Source organism: Pinus tabuliformis, chromosome J (assembly GCF_031772625.1).
Source record: "Pinus tabuliformis cultivar Carrire ecotype Pingquan chromosome J, CPIR1, whole genome shotgun sequence".
Lineage (NCBI taxonomy): Eukaryota > Viridiplantae > Streptophyta > Pinopsida > Pinales > Pinaceae > Pinus > Pinus tabuliformis.
This window is the reverse complement of record NC_142295.1, coordinates 1,158,983,465-1,159,008,245: the sequence shown is the minus strand read 5'-3', so window position 1 is coordinate 1,159,008,245 and position 24,781 is coordinate 1,158,983,465. Positions and strand designations below refer to the sequence as shown.

The 24,781-nt window shown below is 37.5% G+C and overlaps 1 pseudogene; it reads left to right on the top strand.

Moving 5' to 3' along the window:
* Nucleotides 1–5,226: 5,226 nt before the first annotated feature.
* Nucleotides 5,227–6,486, top strand: LOC149231204 (plant UBX domain-containing protein 7 pseudogene; annotated as a pseudogene).
* Nucleotides 6,487–24,781: the final 18,295 nt, after the last annotated feature.

Sequence of the window (24,781 nt, the reverse complement as noted above, 5' to 3'; positions counted from 1 at the left end):
TCTCCCCAAAATAAAATCATATAATTGACTAATAACATTGATGGTGGGGGTGTCTCTTTTCCTCCTACCAGGGTGTTTCAAACATTTCTCCTTGATAAGATTATTATAGATTTGAACATCCTTAAAATTCTTCAATTCTCCAAGAAGTTCAATCTCTTATGGGGTGTGCTATTTGGGATGGATAAATCTCTCAGGAAAAGGAGGTGGATTTACTTGAGGGGTACTCTCTTCCTTTTCATCTTCAAGTTCTTCAGGTGGGGATGGATTTTAGTTATCTAGAAGCACTCTTCCACACCTAAGGTTGATTTCTTGAATCTCCATAGCGTAGGCAGGGTAAGATGTTTCTCCATTGTAGACCTATTGTACTTGCTTACATTATTTGGGTTCAGATTAGGTTGAGCAGGCATCTGAGGTTTCATGGGTGGAGCAGGATGAGTGAGTTGTGGTTTAGTTTGAGGTGGTGACAGTAAAGTCAAAGACTGGTTGAGTTGAGGCCTCCACCCTTGTGATGGGTTATTCCATAGAGGAGGTTAAGAAGCATATGGCTGAAATGGTTGATTAACAGGTTGGGGAGGATATTGAGGAGAATAAGGCCAAGAAGGAGGTGTGGAACATGATGGATGAGTAAAAGACTACTAGGGTGGCGAGGATGGATTCTGGTTAGGATGGTAATAAAAGTAAGATGCACCTTGAATGACGTGTTGGTATGGAAGAGTTCCTTGAGGCTTACTTTGATTTATAAAGCAGATTTTCTTAGCCCCACCTTTTGCCCCTTAGTATACAAGTTTTAAACGAGGCAAAGAAATAAAATTTTCTATGGCATGGTTTTCCTCATAGACTAAGCAGAACTCTATGATATTTAATGGTAATTCATTTCTAGGGTGCCTCCTAGTGCATTTAGGACAAAAAATAGCTAGGGCTATCTCTGCTTCCTCATGTCTCCTCTTGATCTGCATGGTATCCATTTGCAATGCAAATGTATGTAGAATTTCCATTTTAAATTCCTCCAAGATGTTCCCAATCTCATTCTTGATGGATGTTGTCAAAGCAGACGAACTGACCAAGCCTTGACTAGCCCTACCCTTCTTCCTAGCAGTCCTAGAGTGATTTTTGAACACGGATTTGATGTCTTCATAGGATAACTTATAGATGTACCCCCTAGACAACATGTTGAGTGTTTCTAGCATGTCCTCCCTGATCGCTTGAAGAAGAACTAGCTTGAGTGATTCAAGATGGAGAGTGAATATGGCCCTCCTATAATTGAGTTGAAATATCTCCTCATAGTTCTATAGGGATTCATCAAGTCCAAGAGTCCTCTTCGAGCTCAAAATATCTCCTCATAGTTCTGTAGGGATTCATCAGGTCCAAGAGTCCTCTTCGAGCTCGAGTTAAAAACTTGAAAAAATAAAATACTCAATCCAAAGGTGAGTGCACTTCTAAGAGATCACCAAAATTGAAAGAGGTTTTGCACGTTAAAGAATGATATTTTATCATATAGGAATCACTTGCATTACAAGAGAAATAGGTGGTGATGGATGAAGGTAAATACCCAACAAGTATTGATGTTGTCGAGCGACATATTGATATAGTGTAGGTGGAAAATAGAAAGTATTGGAATCAATTTAGATTTTATACAAAATAGAAACAAAACCTCCAAAATGGAGTCTAAGAGTTGCACAATAAATTAAAAAAATTGAAGAAAAGTAATAAAAAATTGAAGGATGACAAATATGGGGGAATAAATTATAATTTGTTGGAAAATAAGTTAAAAGAAGCCCAAGGAAAGTCATGCAGCTAGTGGAGTACCATAATATATTGAAAAAGGATCTCAAGTATGGACTTTCTTGGTTTAAGAGAATGCAAGAAGAGATGAGTGGAAAGGAACACGTCTATGGTTTCCAAAGAGATCTCAATATTAAGTCAACAAAACAAAAAAATAGCAGTAAGGCTGAAAAATGGTTCAGAGAAATCTCGAGCTTTGAAATTGGATGTTTGAAGGATATGCATTATTATCCAAAGATTTCAATAGAAAATGTTGGAATATGGGCCCACAATTAGAGTTCCATTGTGAACATTCCTTGTTAGTTGAAGAAAGGAGAAACCTTCAAAGCAACAAGCTCATTGCGCTTGTATGCAACTTTGATTATTGAGAAGACAATGCTAAAGTTGTAATCATGTCATACTGGTAATGGAGGGAGCTTGTAAATCTTGCAGAATCTCCTACTAGCTGGCTATTAATGGTCTCCCAGTTGTTTTTGGAAGGCATAGATTACTTCTTACATACAAGCAACACTCAGTGAAAATCAAATATGCTATCAATTAGATGTTAAATAATCCATACTCATCAAGTGTTAGCTACGACATTCTAACTAGCAAGGAGAGATCATGACCCCTCCTAAAAATAAAGTGTAATCATATCTCATAGTTTTAGTCTACATACATAACTCCAATACTTTCATAAATAGTAAAATATGTACTCCATGCAACAGGCCAAGGACCTCTCTTTTGAAAGAAATGATATATTATTTTGTATTTCATTTGTGAAACAATGGCACATAGATGTAGTTCCTTCAAAGATCGATTCACATTTGAGGAAATAAAAATTCAAACGTGTTTTTGGTTTCTATATATCTCTCATTTGGTCAATTTGTAATTGCAGTAGAAAAATGAAAGAGAAATGGTAATGTCAATTCTAGGGAAATAGCGAGTGGAAATATGAGGTGTTAGAGTGCATGGAGGTGGTAGTCTCACATGAAATTGGCCTTATGTTAGCTGTCTATGACTTTTGAAAAATTTTCATAGAATAATGTCTATCCATAATCGCCCTTTTACAAGGATCCTTTCGATGTAGAGTCACCAGACGTCAATATGTAAATATGGGTGTGATGTCTAATGATGTGTCATTGGATCGAGCTTTGAGATCAACCTTCCATAAAATCATTGACCCAGTAATAGGTGAACAAGAGCTATTATAGAGATAAAATCTATAGATTGGCTTTCCAAAAGATGGATCACTAAACTTATAACTATAGAGAGACTAGTGCCAGCGTTGAAACCATCATTTTTTTTTTATTTAGTGTCAAATCATAGATTTGGATCTACAAAAGACTTGTTGGAAAACAAAAATATCAGAACGCTAAGATTGTAGCATAGGAATGAAGACCCCAATGATAAAACTTAATGAGATAAGGAAATGCAAAGGTTGTGACCAAAATCCAGTAGAAAACACTACTATTAGAGGGAAATTTGGAATTATTAAGGAGATAATGTGTTGAGGAGATGCATACAAGGCTATAGAGTGTAGTCAAACTCTGAGAAAGAGAACAATTTGGAAAATTTGAGGATTTTCCCACTATAAATAGGGCTAAGCTTTTACAAACCCTAATTAAGGCATTGATGCCTAAATCTTGCAAATTGGGTATGGAAGTGACAACATCCTCCAATAGAGTACATTTATTGAAATACCCTACAAACCCTTGATTTAAAATACATTCCTATCGTTGGTCAATGTTCCTTAATGATAAAGAAACTACATTTTTAATGGATTTGGAGGCCTACTGAAGATGTTGGCCCTATAATTGATCCACACATTTAGAGAGATTTAAGTGATTGGCCTATTTGAAGTGAGAGACAAGATAAGGAAGGACTGCACTGGAGATGAGATTTGTGTGCTTTTTCCATGAGCATATCATTCGAGAATCTGCAAAACATGGATGCAAAGAGCTTGAGTGTTGAAGGGAGGTCATAAAGTCTCCTATGAACGTGCGTTGAAGGTCCTTGGGCTTGTGATTGATCATCGCCATAATTTACATTTGTGTGAGTTTCCATGGATACGAGGATATACGTCTTGGGTTTTAATATAAGAACCTGCAAATGATTATGTTGAAATAAGTCCCTTTATTAAACAAGAGCATCAAATTCATGAGATCTCATATGTTATAAGGTATACATCTTATAAGAAAACAAATGTGAATGTTTTATGAGAGACAATCAATGCTTAGAGAGAGAATAAGTGCTCCCTATATTTTATTATATTTTTGGAATTGATTGAATGGTAAATATGTTTTACATAAGGGAAGGATGCTCATGAAATTGATAAATTTATTTGATCATGAAATATATAATCATCATGGTTTTCGATGATAAAATTATTTTATCATGAGATATAATCATGAACATGGTGTGTGAATTCATTGAGATTGGTCGTGCATGAAAAGGGTATTGGTGCGAAACTGAATTTGGTGCCGTACTTATATAAGATTTTCTATATACATATATGTACATGGGAATTATAATTGAAAATTGTAGTTAACTAAATTTCTGTAATAGAAATATTGCATTGAAAAATTTGAAACATGCACTGAGGTCCCTGAGACTATTATCCAACAACATTTGAGATAATATGCTTTTATTTTTTTATACAAACGAAAAATAGTATTGTCCTATGTTAAGGCTGGGTGAACATTAAAAAACTTATGGTGAAAGAGAAAATTTATATAGAATGAATGATCAATTAATTCTTATAGGCCCTACCCAACCTACTAATAATGAAGATGATTTTTTTGTTGTACAATCAATATTGTATTTTGATTTTGTTAAAACGAGAAGAATATTTATTTATTTGGGTATATTCTCCCTCTCATAATCTTATTTTATTAAATTAATAAATAATATATATTTATAAATTCTCAACATTAAAAAAATCCTTAAATCCAACCATCTTTTCTTATAGACCAACATAAATTATAAGTTTTATATTAATGAAAATATTAAGTTTTATATTAATGATTCTAGAATATGAAAAAGCTCCAAGAAGAGAAGACGTCGTCCAAGCTGAGAGGCTGGTGGAAACGGACAGTTGCACTGAAAATTGGATTATCATGTTCGAGAACTGGTCCATCCCTTCTTAACACGGAATTAATTAAGCCGACGTTTGGTTGTGAGGTCTAATTTCCTTTTTAATAATATTAAATTGATATTTGATGGAGTGACGTCGTGATAAAAATAGAATAGGGTCACGTCGTTTGATTAATGTGCACCGAAAATAGTATAGTACATATTAAGAGAGGAGTCAGTTTCTCTTTGACCATGAGTTACTTTCGACCTATAGTCTAGCAATAGCATTTGCGCGTCTTGAGGATTTTTTACATAAATAAAGAAATAGATTTCTGAGGGGGATCTATTTGAACTTATATTTCTTGTTCTCGTAACAAAATTCGTTAATCAATGGAAACCTCGGCAGAGAAGCAGGAACAGATTGTTTCATTCATTGAAATAGTTGGGGAATCGACAGACAATGCGCGGCAGTTTTTGGAGGCAACCAACTGGAATCTAGACGAAGCGATACAGTTATTCTATGCTCAGTCTGATAATCACGAATTGCCATCGGCTTCTACTAGTTCTAATTTAAGTGACCATACAGACTATGTACGCCCACCACTACCAGTTAAGAGGGAAGCATTATACGATGATGAGTTTATACGAAGAAGAGATCAACAATCAGCAGAACCTAATTCCTCCTGGGCTTTCTGGGATAAAGGCAATGATAGATTGGAAACTCTGTATCGCCCACCATTGGAATTGATGTTCAAAGGGAGTTTTGAGCAGGCTAAGGTGGAAGCTGCAGGCCAAGGAAAATGGCTCATCGCAAATATACAATCCCCAAAAGAGTTCAGCTCTTATATGCTTAATAGAGACACCTGGGCCAACGAGGCTGTGAGGGAGACTATAAGTGCATTTTTCATTTTCTGTCAAATTTATGAGGACACTGAAGAAGGGCGAAAGGTGTCCACCTATTATCGTTTGAGTGAGATTCCGTCAACACTTGTTATTGATTCTATTACTGGACAAAAAATGAAAGCTTGGACAGGCACCATCGATCCACAGCAATTGTTACAGGATTTGATACCTTATATGGATAAGGGCCCCAAGGAATTCAGCCTTCGAAGGAGGAGGACGGTCACATCAAATGTTAATAATAATATTGCACATGAACAGATAGTGACATCAAATGTTAATAGCAATGCACATGAACAAATAGTACAAGGGAAAGACGTTTTAGCTGACTTTGCTTTTTTGGCAATCAATGATGATAATCAACAAAAAGCAGTAGAGGCAATCAAGGAAGATAATGAACAAAAAGCAGTAGAGGCAATCAAGGAAGATAATCAAGAAAAAGCTGCAGTAAAACGAGAGTACCCAGCTCTCCCAGAGGAGCCAAAAGGTGATAAAGGAGTGAACATCTGCCGGTTAGGTGTTCGTTTTCCTGATGGCAAGAGAGTGCAGAGGAGGTTTCTGCAAACTGATCCCATACAGTTACTTTGGTCTTTCTGTTCTTCTCATGTCAAAGAAGCCAGTGATGGTCGGCAATTTAGACTGGCACACGCAGTTCCTGGGGCATCATCTAAGACATTAGAATATGATACCAACTTGAGCTTCGGAGACTCTGGACTTTCCAATACACTCATTTCCATGATGTGGGAATGAAATTTGGAAATTGTAAGATATAGTAAATTCCCTCAAGCATTTTGTTGTTTTATTCTGCTTCTATATCATATGGTAAATGGTAACCTCGCAAGTTCTCACAGATATAACCTTTTCCATGTAAATCCTGTATACTTACCTGTAAACTTAGCTTACATGTGAACATTCGAATGTGAACTTACACTTAAACAATGAGAATGTTATAGAAGTACATTGAATATATTCCGAATCTGAATAATATAATAATGATCTTATAACTATTCATTGCCTTTTTTTTACGTGAATTGCACCTTCGTAGTGCTTTAGTAAATCTTGAAATTGGATCAATCAAGGGACATGGGGTTCTCAAGGGTGCAATGGTAGTAAATGGCATAGCCTCAATCAAAGAGAGTATGGGCTGAGAGGTGGGTTATAATCTTGGTAATGGGTTTGCAATATCAAAGAGGGTATGGGTTCACTGGTAGGTTATAATCTTGGTAATGGGTTTGCAATGAAATGGGTTTGCAATGAAGAGGGTATGGGTTCACTGGTAGGTTATAATCTTGCTAATGGGTTTGTAATGTCATTATTTATAGTTTTTTGTGGGTAGGGAAAATTTTAAGGATAGAAGTTAATCTTAAAGTTTAGAAATTTTAAGGATAGAAGTTAATCTTAAATTTTAGAAATTTTGGCGAATCTTTCTAGTCTTTTATATGTAAATTGTAAAATTTTTGGTGATATTTTTGTGGAAATATTTAGATTTCCAATGATTTTATATTAGTTGATATAATATTTTGGCCATTTTTAATGTAAAATAATGGTGTACTATCAAATTTGGGTGAATTATTTTAGAAAAAAATAGAATTTGGCAAAAAAAAAATTTGAAAAAGCATGGGAATTACGCATATTAGCCCCTTAAATTTTCCATGCTTGTGGTTTCTTATTGCAATTGTATTTCATCTAAGACCACTGCTCTCTTATTGGTTTAATACAACCCCTTATTAGGGAAGGGAATTTTATAGTACAATAAAGTTGTGGGCCATGTTCACAATTTGGGCCCTATGTACACATAACTTCTTTCATGCATTTGAACTCAACAAGCTAGTGCCAATAGTATGTCATGTTCGTATTCTCCATGTATTTTGCAATTAATGTTGGTTTGAATATAGTATTTCCTTTCTTGTTTCTAAAAATTATTAAGACTTAACATAAGTAATTATAAATGCAGGTAGAAGATCTATTGATAAAGGGGTCCATATACCTAATTGTGTCACTTTCTTGTGCCCAAGTGGTATTTGTTAAAGGGGAATATGATATATTAAGGTTATGCATATGTTTTAGACAACTAAATAATGTAATAGTGAAGAAAAAATAGTACCATTTCCCAAGGATGGACGACTTGTATGATCAACTAAAGGGAGGTAACCTATTATCTAAAGATTGATCTAAGATTAGGGTACCATCACGTAAGAATTAAGGAGAATGACATCAACAATATAAGATTTAAAACTTGATATGGACATTATAAGTTTGTGGTGGTAATTTGGGTTATTTAATGCCTTAACTAACCCAGCACTGGAAATTCCATGAAAAACATTTGAAAATGATTTGAAAATGGTGTTGTAGGTATTGAGAGAAAATACATTTACTTTGTTCCTTCGTTGTTCTCAAGTCAAAGAAGCGAGTGATAAGTGGCAATTTAGACTCACACATAGTTCCGGGTGAATCACCAAAATATTGGAATACGAAAACAACTTAAGTTTCGGGGACTCTTGACTTTCTGATACACTCATTTCCATGATATGGAATGAAATTTGGAAATTGTAAAATGTAAACCTCCAACGTTAATTCTATAGTACACATTAACATATTATAAAACTTCGGCCCTCAAGCATTTTTTCACTCACTCTCTTCACATATCATATTATACGTGCTAAGCATGAACGTGAACACTATAAACATGATCACTCTTTAAAAATTTCAAAACTTACGATAACATTTTGTCATCATATTCTAAATGGTCACGCGTCATGTTTCAATGTATATTGATACATCATATTATAAATGGTCACGTGGCACATTTCAATGTATATCTTATGGAATTAAATGTTAACACTTCAAACAACGTAATTTAACTATAAATTTAAAATTTAAGCATTTCCAAACTCCCAATGTTGACCATCTAAATGGGAGGTTTGCTTGATTGAGTGAGGTCACTGGTGATGCTATAACTATGCAAAGGAAAATTTAAGCGTTTCCAAATTCCCAAAGTTGACCATTTAAATGGGAGGTTTTCTTGATTGAGTTAGGTCACTGACGATAACTATGCATTGCCTTTGCTCTACGTGAATTGCATCTTCGTAGTGATTTAGTAAATCTTGAAACTGAATCAATCAAGGGACATGGCATTGTCAAGGGTGCAATGGTAGTAAATGACATAGCCTCAATCAAAGAGAGGATGGAGAGAGGATGGAGGATGGGCTTAGGGGAAGGTTATAATTTTGGTAATGTGTTTGCAATAAAATATTGACTAAGTTCATGTAAATGTGGTTATTTGAAGTTGGAAGTTAATCTGAAAGTTTAGAAACCTTGTTGTATCTTACTAGTTCTTTATATGTAAATCGTAAAATTATTGGTGATATTCTTGTAGATATATTTATATTTCTAATGCTTTTATATTAGTCAACATAATATTTCAGTGATTTTTAATGTACAATAATGGTGTACTATCAAATTTGGGCAAATCATTTTAGAAAAAAATGGAATTTGGCCCAAAAAAATTGAAAAAGCATGGAAAATTAGCCCACCTACACATATTAGCCCCTAAAATTTTCCATGCTTGTGGGTTTCCTATTGCAATTGTATTTTGTCGAGGGGCACTACTCTCTTGTTGGTTTAATGTGACCCCTTATTAAGGAAGGGAGTTTATAGTACAATAAGGATGTGGGTTGTCTCCAAGTTTACAATTTGGGCCCTATACACCCATAACCTCTTTCATGCACTTGAACTCAACAAGTTAGTGCCTATGGTGTGTCATGTCTGTATTCTCCATGTATTCTACAAGTAATTTTGATCTAAATATCGTACTTCCTTCCTTGTTTCTAAAAATTATTAGGACTTAACAAGTACCATCCCATTATTAGGAAATTCCATTAGATTGGTGCAAATCTAGAGTAACAAGTGCCTTATGTGGGACCGAAACTCGATGTAGTAGGGCTTTAAAAATACCCACACATTATAGGTGCAGGTGCATATGGTGGCCCACCCATCATAGAAGATCAAGGAGATAGTTCATATGGAATTTCGTGGCTCTACAGCCCTACCTTTCCTTTACTAAAAGTTTATGGTCGAGGAGCATCAAGGATTACTATGTAAATGTCTCTTTATTATGCCTAAATTATATCGAATTATTGATCCTTACTGATTTCTTGTTCCTCATCTTGAGGCCCACTAGTTGTAACATATTTTGATATAATAAGAAAAAGAAATTTAAGGATGAAATCTAAGAGAAATTATTTATTTTATAGATAAATTTTATGCACCACTTGTGGATATGATCCACAATGTGGGTAGATGATGCTTATATAAAATCAGTTAATATTTATATTCATGTATCATGGCAATCTAGTAATTCAAAAATGTGGTACCTTATAGTTTATAATTAAATGGGATGATCTTATCAATGTTGGGTCAACTAGTGATCATTGAGGTGAAGATTGAGCAAGTGACGTTCCAAGACATCGAACTTTTCCCAACAAAGGTGGGAGGCCTTGAAGACAACAAGACCACCACGGTACTAAGTTGTCCTCTATGGTTCTCAATGAAGTCTCTATGTTTTGAGGGGGATTTCAATAATAAAAAAAGGTTCATTAATTTAATGGTGTTGTAATGTGTTAAAAAATACTAAGTTTCAATGACCAAGCATCCTTCAAGTCAAATGAAATTGGAACTTCTGAAAGTCTTCAACAATGGGGGATGATTCCACTGAAGGATCATTAGTGAAGTTATGAAAAGAGAGTTATAATGAGGGGTAATGGGGCATGTCTTGAAATGCCCAAAAATGTTTCCAATATCTTTTGAAAATAAGATCAAGTTAATATGCTACCCACAACTACCACCTTGGATGGTTTCCCAAAAACTAATAATATTTCTCATTTTCTTATAACAAACATTCAAATATCAAGAAAATAAAATAAAGATGTTCTCATCTAAATTACATAATTATGATATTTAATTCATTTACAACCATAATTATAAATAATTATTAATTGAGCATGCATTATTGTGGTGGTAATTGGATATCATAGTGACATGAACAACTTTATGATTATATCGTAGAATGTCACAAAATTTTATGAGCAAAGCATAGCTATTATGATGAAATACTATTTCATTGGATATTTGTATGCCATTCATACACTAGTAGGGACCATGTGCGAAAAAAGAAGTTCAAGAATGCCAACTCGAATGTTGATTGTGTGAGAGATTGAATAATGGGCATTGATCTCAAGGCATTCAGTTGACTTTGCAATTCAATGTGATTACATGAAGCAACTGCCGTAATCGAAAACCTCTCAAAATCGAAGGAAAAGTTGTGGGATTGTTATTAGACTACGGGAAGGCACAAAAATTGATCTAAAATATAAAAATAGCTATGTAAACAATTAAAGTGGCAAGGTGATTAAGAGTTTGAATGGTCTTCGGAAAATTACCTAGTTATCGTAAATCTAGCTCAGCGTTGAGCCACTTTGATAAATTGTATAATTTAATAATTTAAGTAGGTAAATTTCATCCTACTCGTTGGAAAAAACGTTGGAAAATTGTCACAAATGGTGCATGTGATTTTGAATTATTTTTTAATTATGTGTGAATAGTATTTTATATTTGGAGATAATGTTTCTACATTAAATTTAGAGTGGGTTTGGAATTTTTTTAAGAGAATATCTCAATTTTCATATTGAAATTTTGAATTTGTTGGATCTACTTCTAACTATATATATGTATCATGTTTATGATTGAATGTGTGAAAAATATTTATGTGTGAAATTATATTTCTTTCCTCGTGTCATACTCTGTATGGGGTTGACTCCCTTATGGGAGGGCTCACGAAAGTGAAAATATGTGATTAATATGTAAATCATATTTCCTTCTTGGTATCATAGTCTGTATGGGGTTGACTCCCTTATGGGAGGGCTCAAAAAGTGAAAATGTGTGATTAATATTGAAATTATATATTAGATTAGGGTAGGAGCGTGAATAATTTTGGAAGATTGTGTGGCGAGTTTGTTGAAGTGTGAACCTATGCTGTGGATATGTGTGGACTATAAGCTACAAAGTACCTCAACACCTTTAATTGGGATTTATCATATAGTGCATGTCTTGAATGTCAAATTAACAACAATAGTGCTCGTGTCGTAAAGTGTCCCAAACTCCCACGTAACATCTTTAACATTTCAGATAGGGAACAAATTTTTACTTTCTAATCAACTATGGTCATTGCAATCTTCTGAAGATTTTAGGTGTGTTTCTATTTGTAACGAGCAGAAGCCTCTTCACAACATTTTTTTCTCAACATAGCTTCATTGTTCAAGTCCGTGTGGAGGCATGATTTGCATGGAAGAGTTTGAAAGGAAAGAATCGATGGAGTCTATGGGGAAAGACATTGCAGTCAGCAAGCCCTGGTGTGTTCTCTCCCTCAATGTATCACTTGGAATTGTTGGTTTGCGAAAATAGGGTGCTAGCTCTATAGGAGAAACAACAACACCAATCAAATCTTATTACCATGGATGCTTTCCAAGACTTCCATCAACAAGACCTCGTCATCGACGAGACCACATGCATATGGATCCATATGGTATCTCTTTATGAAGTTTGGACATTTACAAATTTTTACCCCTCTTTGACAAAAGAGTGCGTAAGTTTGTCACGGATTGGCACCTCCTACTTCCAGCCACAAATTACTATGGAGTGTTGGCTATGAAAGTCCTTATGATTTTGTCTTGTGATGGGAAATTGCAAGCAGTAAGTCATCAGAAGCTACTAGTGCTCATGGCTAGGATAAGGATCCCATAACAGTAAAATTGATCTCTTGATTTTTGGGAGATTTAGTTCATCATAGGTTTTGCTTAATCATTCTATATTAGACTCTTAGCTATTTTCATCTATGAGAGATCTAAATTGCTCACCGGAGGAGATCATTAATATATACTTGTATGTCATTTATTTAGTGACGTATTTTAAAGTGTGTATTAGTGTTATATTTGTGTTTCTAAATTTTATGTGATGAAAAAATTGTGATAAGAGTTGAGTAACATATTTTAAATTAGCGGTTCTTGTTCTATACAGTATCACAAGAACATATTGTTGATTGGAGTATGTTTACGATCTTTTATAAAGCTGATGGGTCATGTAAAGCTAAGAACATTGGTTACATGTTATCCTTATATGTTGCTAAGTGTGTGTGTGTGAACAAGTCAAGTTGTATGATTAACTTCTAGACACATTTAGTATCCAAATAACTATTCTAGATAACTAGCGGATACAATGACCTATGTCATCCGAGAGATGGGAGTTTCAGTCAAGTTGTACGATTAACTTCTAGACACATTTATTATCCAAATAACTATTCTAGATAACTAGCGGATACAATGACCTATGTCATCCGAGAGATGGGAGTTTTTCCATAGGATGATTCTGTTACTTGACTATATTTTCTAACAAATATAGTGAGCTAGGTAATTTGGAAAAATAAAGTACTTCAATATTGTTAATCATTATGAGTGAATCAATGATGGTAAAAAAATAGTTATATTTTAAATGGAAGTCAAAAGGTAAGCTTGAAGATGTGGTGGAGAGAGAGCGCAATTTGGAAGATTTCAAAGTATAAGTGTTGATGAACACTATATATACCAAAAAATGTGACTTGAATGTGAATTATATGTGTTTCTTGCATTGTAATTTGACATGTAAGAATTAAGAGAGAGACTTGGATATAATGCGTTCATGCTAAGATTACAGTTGGTTTGAGATTTAATGAAAGAATATCTCAATCTCCATATTCATGTTTGGAATTAGTTGGATCTACTTTCAACTATATATATATATATATATATATATATATATATATATATATATATATATATATATATATATATATATCATATTTGTGATTGATTGTGTGAAAAATAATTTGTTGTGTGGAATCATATTTCTTTCTTTTACATGATTAAAAAGAATAATAATTATTTCAAATTTAACCAATTTAAATATTAAATAATAGAAAAATTACACAAAATGTTAGAAATTGTGGACATGGTTTTATTTGAAAATTCAAGTATATTTTAAAATCAATTTTTACTTTTAATTTGATGTTTAAAAAATAAAATACCATTTTGTTTATATAATTATATATATATTTGTTTGATTTTTTTTTTTTAAATTGTGCTAGCTTAGTCTTATAAAGTGAATGGCTAGTAAATGCTCAAAGCCATCAATCTAGAGTAGTCATTGAAATAATTACTTCGTTATATATCTCACATTACTAAAATTAAAATAATCATAAAAAAAACTAGATTATAATTTTATTCTAAATTATTATTATTTTTATAACTATTATAAAAGGCATTATACATTTAAGAAATATGAAACAAGATGAATCATCTATAATTAGGCTTCCTTTATGGTTAAGATTCTTAATCTGTAAATAGTTTTTGTTACAACACCATTTCTTATCAATACCACATTCCGAAAACACCATAAGTCATTTCATATGACACTTATTCATATGATATTTATTTTTAATTAATCAATATAATTAAAAGGTAAAAAGAGCATAACTACTTTGGAGATAATTCCCAGTGTTTGATTTGTGCATATTATAATGAATATTTTAGCATATCTCATTAAATTTAAAACTTTACACTGATTATGTCTATGTTGTAGATTTAACTTTAATGGAATATTCTAGAATATTCTTAATAGTATATATAAATAAAATGGTGAGATTTATCTCCAAAGTAATTGTGCTTTTTTCTATTTTAATTAAATTTGTTATTTAAAAAATATCATATAAACTAGTATCATATGAAATGAGTTACAGTTATTTTGGCATTTGGTATTGATAAACCATAATATTGTATCAAAACTTATTTACATAATAAAAATTTCTGCTCTACGTATTCCAATACAATGCAACTTGACTACCTGTTTAGTCATGACTTAAATTGAGAAAAATTTAAGTCATATGACCGGCCGGCACTGTGAAAATTCCTCAACATGCAAACTCAAACACTTTAAACTTATTATTTTCCTAATTGTAATTATAATTAGATTAGAATCCAACGTATTGAAATGATCACTCACGTATAAAAAAACCAAGGCCACACGTGTGTTACAGGTAGAACGTCTTTTCAAACATAAAATTCAAATTGCGTTTCAAAGCTTGCACCTTAATTTTCGATTAGTTTAGTGTAATTATGGTCCGGGCAATCGTGCTGATTTGAAGTGGAACCACGTAATTCGGATCCTGATTGAAACGCTAACCTACCTAATTCGCCATTATTTGATCGTCCTGATTTGAAGTGGAACCACGTAATTCGCGTCCTGATTGAAACTCTAACCTACCTAATTCGCCATTAATCGGGATCAAGGGATGAATTATAAGTTGAGTTGTGTAATGTGTAAAAAAATATTTAGTGTTTTAAAAGTTATTAAACCTGTTGAATTCATTTTAAAAGTGGTTAAAGATATTGAATTCATTTATAAATTTTGAATATGTAAAATTAAAATATCATGTAGAAATGGTATAGCCCAATTAGTGTAGAAAATATAAAAGCTTCACGAGGGATGTAAGGTCTTCGCAAACTCGGGCGGTTGAGCGTCGGGTGCGACGGGCGCACGGGCATGGCGGGCGCACATCGGTGCGACGGGCGGGCGGACTTGCGACGGGCGGGCGCTCCACATGCGACGAAAATGCGACAATCCTCACGATAATATGCGACGTTAAGTGCGACGATAAGGGAGAACGCTTAAAATGACTAAGTGTTGGACTCCCACTTATATGCGATGATTGAATGAAGCAAGGCCGACTTGTAAAAGGATTACTTGTGGGCGTATGGTAATGAACTATGGGGTCGGCCATGGGGCTGGACACCCCTCCAAACTCACGCAGAGTTATGTATAAATAAGGGGAGCCTTGAGCTCATTTGCAACCAACGAACTTGGCATCTCTATCTACGCATTGGACTAGGGGTAAAAAGTGCGCAGAAAAGGTTGGAATATGCATAACTCATGCGCTCCAAGGTGTAAGTGTGCAGATTTACCGGAGGTCATTCGTAGGTCTTTCAGAGTGCGGTTTGAGTGTGGAATCGTGCAGAATCTAAGGGGCAGTCTTAGGTGTCTCGGGTGAGCAGCCTCCTACCGTGTAGGTTGGCATTGAAGTTGTAAAGGTTGTTCTATGCCTTGATTGTAAAATTATTCTAAGTATAGACTTGGAGTTTTGCCAAGTATACTTGATGATGTACTATTGAAGAAACTGTTATAATATATTGTTGGGCAGACTGTTCGGGAGTTGCCCCTCCCTTTATACTTGTTTGCAATTGTTGATGTTCTTGATTAATTGCATATGGATAATGAATGAGTATGGGCTTCATTAAGTATAAAGGATAAATGCATTTTACTTGGTTGCGAAAAACAAACTAAGTAAGGACAAGTGAATTAGGCGTAGTCCACGAAGGTGAGTATTGGTGAAAAGAAAGCGTTCGGTGGTGCCGCACCTCGCTATAAGCGGTTGGAAGATCACCGGAGGTGTAGGGGCGTGACAGGTGGTATCAAAGCAGCTGATCCGGATATTGAAGCTGCTACACAACTTCACCGAAGTGAAGTTGGTATCAGAGCAAGGTTTGCTCGTGAAGGTTTGAAGCTGTTGAGCAGGGTTGCTCATGACAGGTGCTTGCAGGTGAAGGAAACCGTTTCACACAAGTGGAACAAGGGTTGGTTCTAATTGCAGGTGACTTGGTGAAGCTGTTGGATGGTCGAAACTAGATTGCAAAAGAGGAAGAAGTTGTTAGAGATGGCAACTGAATCTCAGGCTGGGTCTAGTCACGTTATGAAGGATACTACTATTGGGTTCATTGAAAAGGTGTTGGAAAAGATGGAGGCTATGGAGACTTCTTGGGATAAGAAGATGGACTTTCTTGCTAAAGAGCAAGAGATCAACTTGAAGACAAAGGAAGAGCTCGAAGAACTCCGAACACAACATGATGAACTCCGAACACAGTATGAGTACACTGATCTTATGTGTACACAACTTGAAGTAAGGGTCAAGGAGGTTGAAGAAGCAAGGGATCAGGGTCTTGCAGAGATCGTGAACTTGAGGAAAACTCTTGACGAAGCCAAGGATGAGATAGCGGTGTTGAAGAAGGCAGTGAGGCATAACTCAGGTGGAGGAGTACCTCATGTGAAGGTCAAAGAACCGGAATCTTATGATGGCACAAGGAATGCAAAGACTCTTGGCAACTTTCTATGGGACATGGAGCAATACTTGGAACGATTGGGTCTATCTGATGATGAGACAAAGGTCAAGGTAGCTGCTCAGTTCTTAACAAAGGATGTTAAGATGTGCTGGTGAAGGAGGTTAGATCAGATTGCCAATGGTAGTGCTGATGACATTACTTCGTGGGATGACATGAAGAAGGCTTTGCAGACTCATTTTAGTCCTCAGGATGAAACATGGGAAGCAAGGACGAAGATTAAGTACATAAAGCAGACCGGAAGCCTACAAGCATATCAGCGGGAGTTTGCAAGTGCAGCTCTGGAACTTCCTGACATGGCGGAAAGGGACAAGGTGTTCAACTTCATTATTGGGTTGAAGCCTTGGGCACGCAATGAAGTGAAGAGGCAGAAGATTAGGACACTTGAAGAAGCTTTTGCTGCTGTTGACAGGTTGGTGGAGCATTATGATGAGACTTATGATGATAGGAAGAAGAAGTCTGAGAAACCGAAATATAAGAAGAAGGAAGATGCTTCGAGAACGGATGATAGTTCGAAGACAAAGAAAGCCTTGAAGTGTTGGATATGTGCTGGACCACATACGGTGAAGAATTGTCCTTCTAAACCAAAGGTGGCTGCTATTGCACAATCTGATGCGAAGAATGAAGGTGCTTCTGTGGGGATGATGCAGATACTTGGTGCTTCTACTACTACGGAGGTGGTCTCTAGGAAGGATACTGAGAGGAACAGATTGGAGTATGTTCAGATGAATGTTGGAGGTGCTGATATACTCACTATGGTGGATAGTGGGGCTTCTCACAACTTCATGGGTGAAGATACTGCGAGAAGAATTGGACTGAAGTTTGTACCGGCAAAGGCACAAATGAAGATAGTGAATTCTCCTCCTATGGAGATTCTTGATATAGCTGAGAGGGTGGACACTACGCTTGGTGAATGGATCGGGAATGTGGACTTCACTATAGTGCGAATTGATGACTATGAAGCTGTATTGGGGATGGAATTCATGAAACAATTTGAGGCTATGGTTGTAACACATTTGAGGAAGCTCTACATTTATGATCGAAGGGAAGATGTACCCATTGGTGTTCTAACCATTGGTGTGACGAGGCCTGATTGTAAATTAGGAGTGATGCAAATGGAGGATAAGGAGAAGGTGAACAAGCGGTTGTACACTATTGAGGCAAAGCTTATGGAGTAGTCATTGGTCATTAGATCACTTTCAGATAGCATCTTGGATTTGTCAAGAAGACTAGAGCTGGTGGAGGGTGATGATGATGATAATGAGGTATATGTGAGGCCGGATGTCCACAAGGAAGACCGGGTTGCTTATCTACAAAGGATGGAGATTGAGGATCCTGATAGATGGATGAAGAAGATGGGGCTCATTGTTAGTTGCTCATGGCAGTGAGTCCCTTAGACATATGGAGCAGGTGTGATTGATGGTGCAGGGATGGCTTGGCATCAAGCATCATGACATGTTGCAGATGGATGGAGTTTCCATGGACCTGAGCATGGATTATGGTGGTAGATTCTTGATGAGTCAAGGATGTGGCAGATGATTGAGGAACAGCTGATGATGACATGAGGATGTTCACTCTCATGGATTGGGCGTGATGGTTGGATTAGCTACCCAACTAGTTCAGACATGGGGTCACGAAGTGTACAGAGATGTGTTGGCATTATGCTGGAGTATCATGACAAAGGTTCACATGATGACATATGGATCGAGATGACATACCTTGGTATGGTTATCTTGGTGGCAGTTAGTCACTAAGGGGATACATGATGGAGTTCTACATATGTTGCAGGGATGTTTGCCTTATGTGGAGGAGTTGACATCATGGTTGATGATGATCTTGGTGAATGGTTACCAAGATGGTATGTTGTCGAGGAGGACAACGATTTCAGGTGGAGGAGGATGTAAGGTCTTCGCAAACTCGGGCGGTTGAGCGTCGAGTGCGACGGGCGCAGGGGCATGGCGGGCGCACATCGGTGCGATAGGCGGGCGGACTTGCGACGGGCGGGCGCTCCACATGCGACGAAAATGCGACAATCCTCACGACAATATGCGACGTTAAGTGCGACAATAAGGGAGAACGCTTAAAATGACTAAGTGTTGGACTCCCACTTATATGCGATGATTAATGAAGCAAGGCCGACTTGTAAAAGGATTACTTGTGGGCGTATGGCGATGAACTATGGGGTCGGGCATGGGGCTGGACACCCCTCCAAACTCACGCAGAGTTATGTATAAATAAGGGGAGCCTTGAGCTCATTTGCAACCAACGAACTTGACATCTCTATCTACGCATTGGACTAGGGGTAAAAAGTGCGCAAAAAAGGTTGGAATATGCATAACTCATGCGCTCCAAGGTGTAAGTGCGCAGATTTACCGGAGGTCATTCGTAAGTCGTTCAGAGTGCGGTTTGAGTGTGGAATCATGCAGAATCTAAGGGGGAGTCTTAGGTGTCTCGGGTGAGCACCCTCCTACCGTGTAGGTTGGCATTGAAGTTGTAAAGGTTGTTCTATGCCTTGATTGTAAAATTATTCTAAGTATAGACTTGGAGTTTTGCCAAGTATACTTGATGATGTACTATTGAAGAAACTGTTATAATATATTGTTGGGTAGATTGTTCAGGAGTTGCCCCTCCCTTTATACTTGTTTGCAATTGTTGATGTTCTTGGTTAATTGCATATGGATAATGAATGAGTATGGGCTTCATTAAGTATAAAGGATAAATGCATTTTACTTGGTTGCGAAAAACAAACTAAGTAAGGACAAGTGAATTAGGCGTAGTCCACGAAGGTGAGTATTGGTGAAAAGAAAGCGTTCGGTGGTGCCGCACCTCGCTATAAGTGGTTAGAAGATCACCGCAGGTGTAGGGGCATGACAGGTGGTATCAGAGCAGCTGATCCAGATATTGAAGCTGCTACACAACTTCACTGAAGTGAAGTTGGTATCAGAGCAAGGTTTGCTCGTGAAGGTTTGAAGCTGTTGAGCAGGGTTGCTCATGAACAGGTGCTTGCAGGTGAAGGAAATCGTTTCACACAAGTGGAACAAGGGTTGGTTCTAATTGCAGGTGACTTGGTGAAGCTGTTGGATGGTCAAAACTAGATTGCAAAAGAGGAAGAAGTTCTTAGAGATGGCAACTGAATCTCAGGCTGGGTCTAGTCACGTTATGAAGGATACTACTATTGGGTTCATTGAAAAGGTGTTGGAAAAGATGGAGGCTATGGAGACTTCTTGGGATAAGAAGATGGAATTGCTTGCTAAAGAGCAAGAGATCAACTTGAAGACAAAGGAAGAGCTCGAAGAACTCCGAACACAACATGATGAACTCCGAACACAGTATGAGTACAATGATCTTATGTGTACACAACTTGAAGTAAGGGTCAAGGAGGTTGAAGAAGCAAGGGATCAGCGTCTTGCAGAGATCGTGAACTTGAGGAAAACTCTTGACGAAGCCAAGGACAAGATAGCGGTGTTGAAGAAGGCAGTGAGGCGTAACTCATGTGGAGGAGTACCTCATGTGAAGGTCAAAGAACCGGAATCTTATGATGGCACAAGGAATGCAAAGACTCTTGGAAACTTTCTATGGGACATGGAGCAATACTTGGAACGATTGGGTCTATCTGATGATGAGACAAACGTCAAGGTAGCTGCTCAGTTCTTAACAAAGGATGCTAAGATGTCGTGGCGAAGGAGGTTAGATCAGATTGCCAATGGTAGTGTTGATGACATTACTTCGTGGGATGACATGAAGAAGGTTTTGTAGACTCATTTTAGTCCTCAGGATGAAACATGGGAAGCAAGGACGAAGATTAAGTACATAAAGCAGACTGGAAGCCTACAAGCATATCAGCGGGAGTTTGCAAGTGCAGCTCTGGAACTTCCTGACATGGCAGAAAGGGACAAGGTCTTCAACTTCATTATTGGGTTGAAGCCTTGGGCACGCAATGAAGTGAAGAGGCAGAAGATTAGGACACTTGAAGAAGCTTTTGCTGCTGTTGACAGGTTGGTGGAGCATTATGATGAGACTTCTGATGATAGGAAGAAGAAGTCCGAGAAATCGAAAGATAAAAAGAAGGAAGATGCTTCGAAAACGGATGATAGTTCGAAGACAAAGAAAGCCTTGAAGTGTTGGATATGTGCTGGACCACATACGGTGAAGAATTGTCCTTCTAAACCAAAGGTGGCTGCTATTGCACAATCTGATGCGAAGAATGAAGGTGCTTCTGTGGGGATGATGCAGATACTTGGTGCTTCTGCTACTACGGAGGTGGTCTCTAGGAAGGATCCTGAGAGGAATAGATTGGAGTATGTTCAGATGAAGGTTGGAGGTGCCGATATACTCACTATGGTGGATAGTGGGGCTTCTCACAACTTCATGGGTGAAGATACTGCGAGAAGAATTGGGTTGAAGTTTGTACCGGCAAAGGCACAAATGAAGACAGTGAATTCTCCTCCTATGGAGATTCTTGGTATAGTTGAGAGGGTGGACACTACACTTGGTGAATGGACCGGGAAGGTGGACTTCACTATAGTGCGAATTGATGACTATGAAGCTGTATTGGGGATGGAATTCATGAAACAATTTGAGGCTATGGTTGTACCACATTTGAGGAAGCTCTACATTTATGATGGAAGGGAAGATGTACCCATTGGTGTTCCAACCATTGGTGTGACGAGGCCTGATTGTAAATTAGGAGTGATGCAAATGGAGGATAAGGAGAAGGTGAACAAGCAATTGTCCACTATTGAGGCAAAGCTTATGGAGAAGTCATTGGTCGGTAGATCACTTTCAGATAGCATCTTGGATTTGTCAAGAAGGCTAGAGCTGGTGGAGGGTGATGATGATGATAATGAGGTATATGTGAGGCCAGATGTCCACAAGGAAGACCGGGTTGCTTATCTACAAAGGATGGAGATTGAGGATCCTGATAGATGGATGAAGAAGATGGGGCTCATTGTTAGCTGCTCATGGCAGTGAGTCCCTTAGACATATGGAGCAGGTGTGATTGATGGTGCAGGGATGGCTTGGCATCAAGCATCATGACATGTTGCAGATGGATGGAGTTTCCATGGACCTGAGCATGGATTATGGTGGTAGATTCTTGATGAGTCGAGGATGTGGTAGATGTTTGAGGAATAGCTGATGATGACATGAGGATGTTCACTCTCATGGATTGGGCGTGATGGTTGGATTAGCTACCCAACTAGTTCAGACATGGGGTCGCGAAGTATACAGAGATGTGTTGGCATTATGCTGGAGTATCATGACAAAGGTTCACATGATGACATATGGATCGAGATGACATACCTTGGTATGGTTATCTTGGTGGCAGTTAGTCACTAAGGGGATACATGATGGAGTTCTACATATGTTTCAGGGATGTTTGCCTTATGTGGAGGAGTTGACATCATGGTTGATGATGATCTTGGTGAATGGTTACCAAGATGGTATGTTGTCGAGGACGACAACGATTTCAGGTGGAGGAGGATGTAAGGTCTTCGCAAACTCAGGCGGTTGAGCGTCGGGTGCGACGGGAGCACGGGCACGGCGGGCGCACATCGGTGCGACAAGCGGGTGGACTTGCGACGGGCGGGCGCTCCACATCAACGAAAATGCGACAATCCTCACGACAATATGCGACGTTAAGTGCGACGATAAGGGAGAATGCTTAAAATGACTAAGTGTTGGACTCCCACTTATATGCGATGATTAATGAAGCAAGGCCGACTTGTAAAAGGATTACTTGTGGGCGTATGGCGATGAACTATGGGGTCGGGCATGGGGCTGGACACCCCTCCAAACTCACGCAGAGTTATGTATAAATAAGGGGAGCCTTGAGCTCATTTGCAACCAACGAACTTGGCATCTCTATCTACGCATTGGACTAGGGGTAAAAAGTGCGCAGAAAAGGTTGGAATACGCATAACTCATGCGCTCCAAGGTGTAAGTGCGCAGATTTACTGGAGGTCGTTCGTAGGTCGTTCAGAGTGCGGTTTGAGTGTGGAATCGTGCAGAATATAAGGGGGAGTCTTAGGTGTCTCGGGTGAGCACCCTCCTACCGTGTAGGTTGGCATTGAAGTTGTAAAGGCTGTTCTATGCCTTGATTGTAAAATTATTCTAAGTATAGACTTGGAGTTTTGCCAAGTATACTTGATGATGTACTATTGAAGAAACTGTTATAATATATTATTGGGCAGACTGTTCGGGAGTTGCCCCTCCGTTTATACTTGTTTGCAATTGTTGATGTTCTTGGTTAATTGCATATGGATAATGAATGAGTATGGGCTTCATTAAGTATAAAGGATAAATGCATTTTACTTGGTTGCGAAAAACAAACTAATTAAGGACAAGTGAATTAGGCGTAGTCCACGAAGGTGAGTATTGGTGAAAAGACAGCGTTCGGTGGTGCCGCACCTCGCTATAAGTGGCTGGAAGATCACCGCAGGTGTAGGGGCGTGACAGGTTTTATGTAGAAACTATAAAAGTGTCTAAAGGGGTTTTATTTGGTCCTAGATAGAAAAATTGTTTCCTAGTTTGCTTGGTCTATTAACGAATAATCATATAATCATATAGAGTATGTAGTATTATAGAAAGGGTTGGAAACACCTAATGGTTATAAAATTTCCAAATTTTTAGGCTTTGTAAACTCCATGCTAGTATTTTGACAACTAACCAAGGCCAAGAAGTCCATTTTGTTTAGAGTCTCTTCCCTTTTCAATGAATTCTCTTCTCCACCGCTTAGAATGACCAATTGAAATTCTTCCATGCGTTCAAGGATTTGAATTCCAAGATTAAGGTTTTGGCTAAAGAAGGTGTTACCCTGGGCTAGGGTATAATAGAATTAGATCACAGTCTTGGCAACTTCCCAATCCCTTAGTCATGTTGGGTTTACTAAGATGAAACTAGGTTAATTGGCGAGTGGATCATCTTATCACACTCCACTCATCAAGCATTTTTGGAATCCCAAGAGCAATCTTATTTTAATTAAATTAGACAACAGAGATAAATTTTATTCATGCGGGAAGTGCTCGGCCCTCTCCATTTCTTTGGACCATCTCCAGAAGTAGAAGGGCTATAGTTTCCGGCGCCCCCCCTTTTTCGACCATGAATTTGTGTGGCATATCCCTAATGTCTTAACACCATCACCAAGTGGAAAATATCCTTATATGTCTTCTCTTTGGGTGTCCTGACTATTTATGTTGATCTCGGTGGGATCTCTTGTGGAACTCCTTGGTCGTGCTGATCAGTCTATTGTATACGGATATGGAGTTGATTTAGTTGTCTTGGGATAAACCTCCGACGTTGATTTTCTCCTTTTGAGGTTTCAAATATAGCTTTGGAATTTGTGTTGCAGTCCGACTCGTGGCAAGGTCTCAGTTTTAGTTATATATTGAACTTTTTGGCCTCTCAGCTTATTCAATTGTTTTATTCAGGTCCAGTAGTGGGAAGATTTGCCAAAAAAGTGTTAACGAGTTAGGTATTAGGTCCTTACTCAAAGATGGAAAATAATCATGCTTCTCTGTAGAACGTCAATGCAAGCATGGTGCTCAATGGGATTTTGGATGCTTCTTAAGCGTTGTTGGCTTCTATTCAAAAATTTGAAGACATGGTTGAAAGGAAGAGGTGCTCCTTTCAACACTTTTTAGAGGAAAAACTATTAAGACACCACTCATATATGGAGAATTCTAAATTGAAAGCCTACAAGAGGAGGTTCATTCACTCTGTGTTCACGTGTCTGCATTAGAAGTCTTTAGCAACTTCAATGAGTAGTAGGTGTTGGGAGTTCCTAGTTCTGG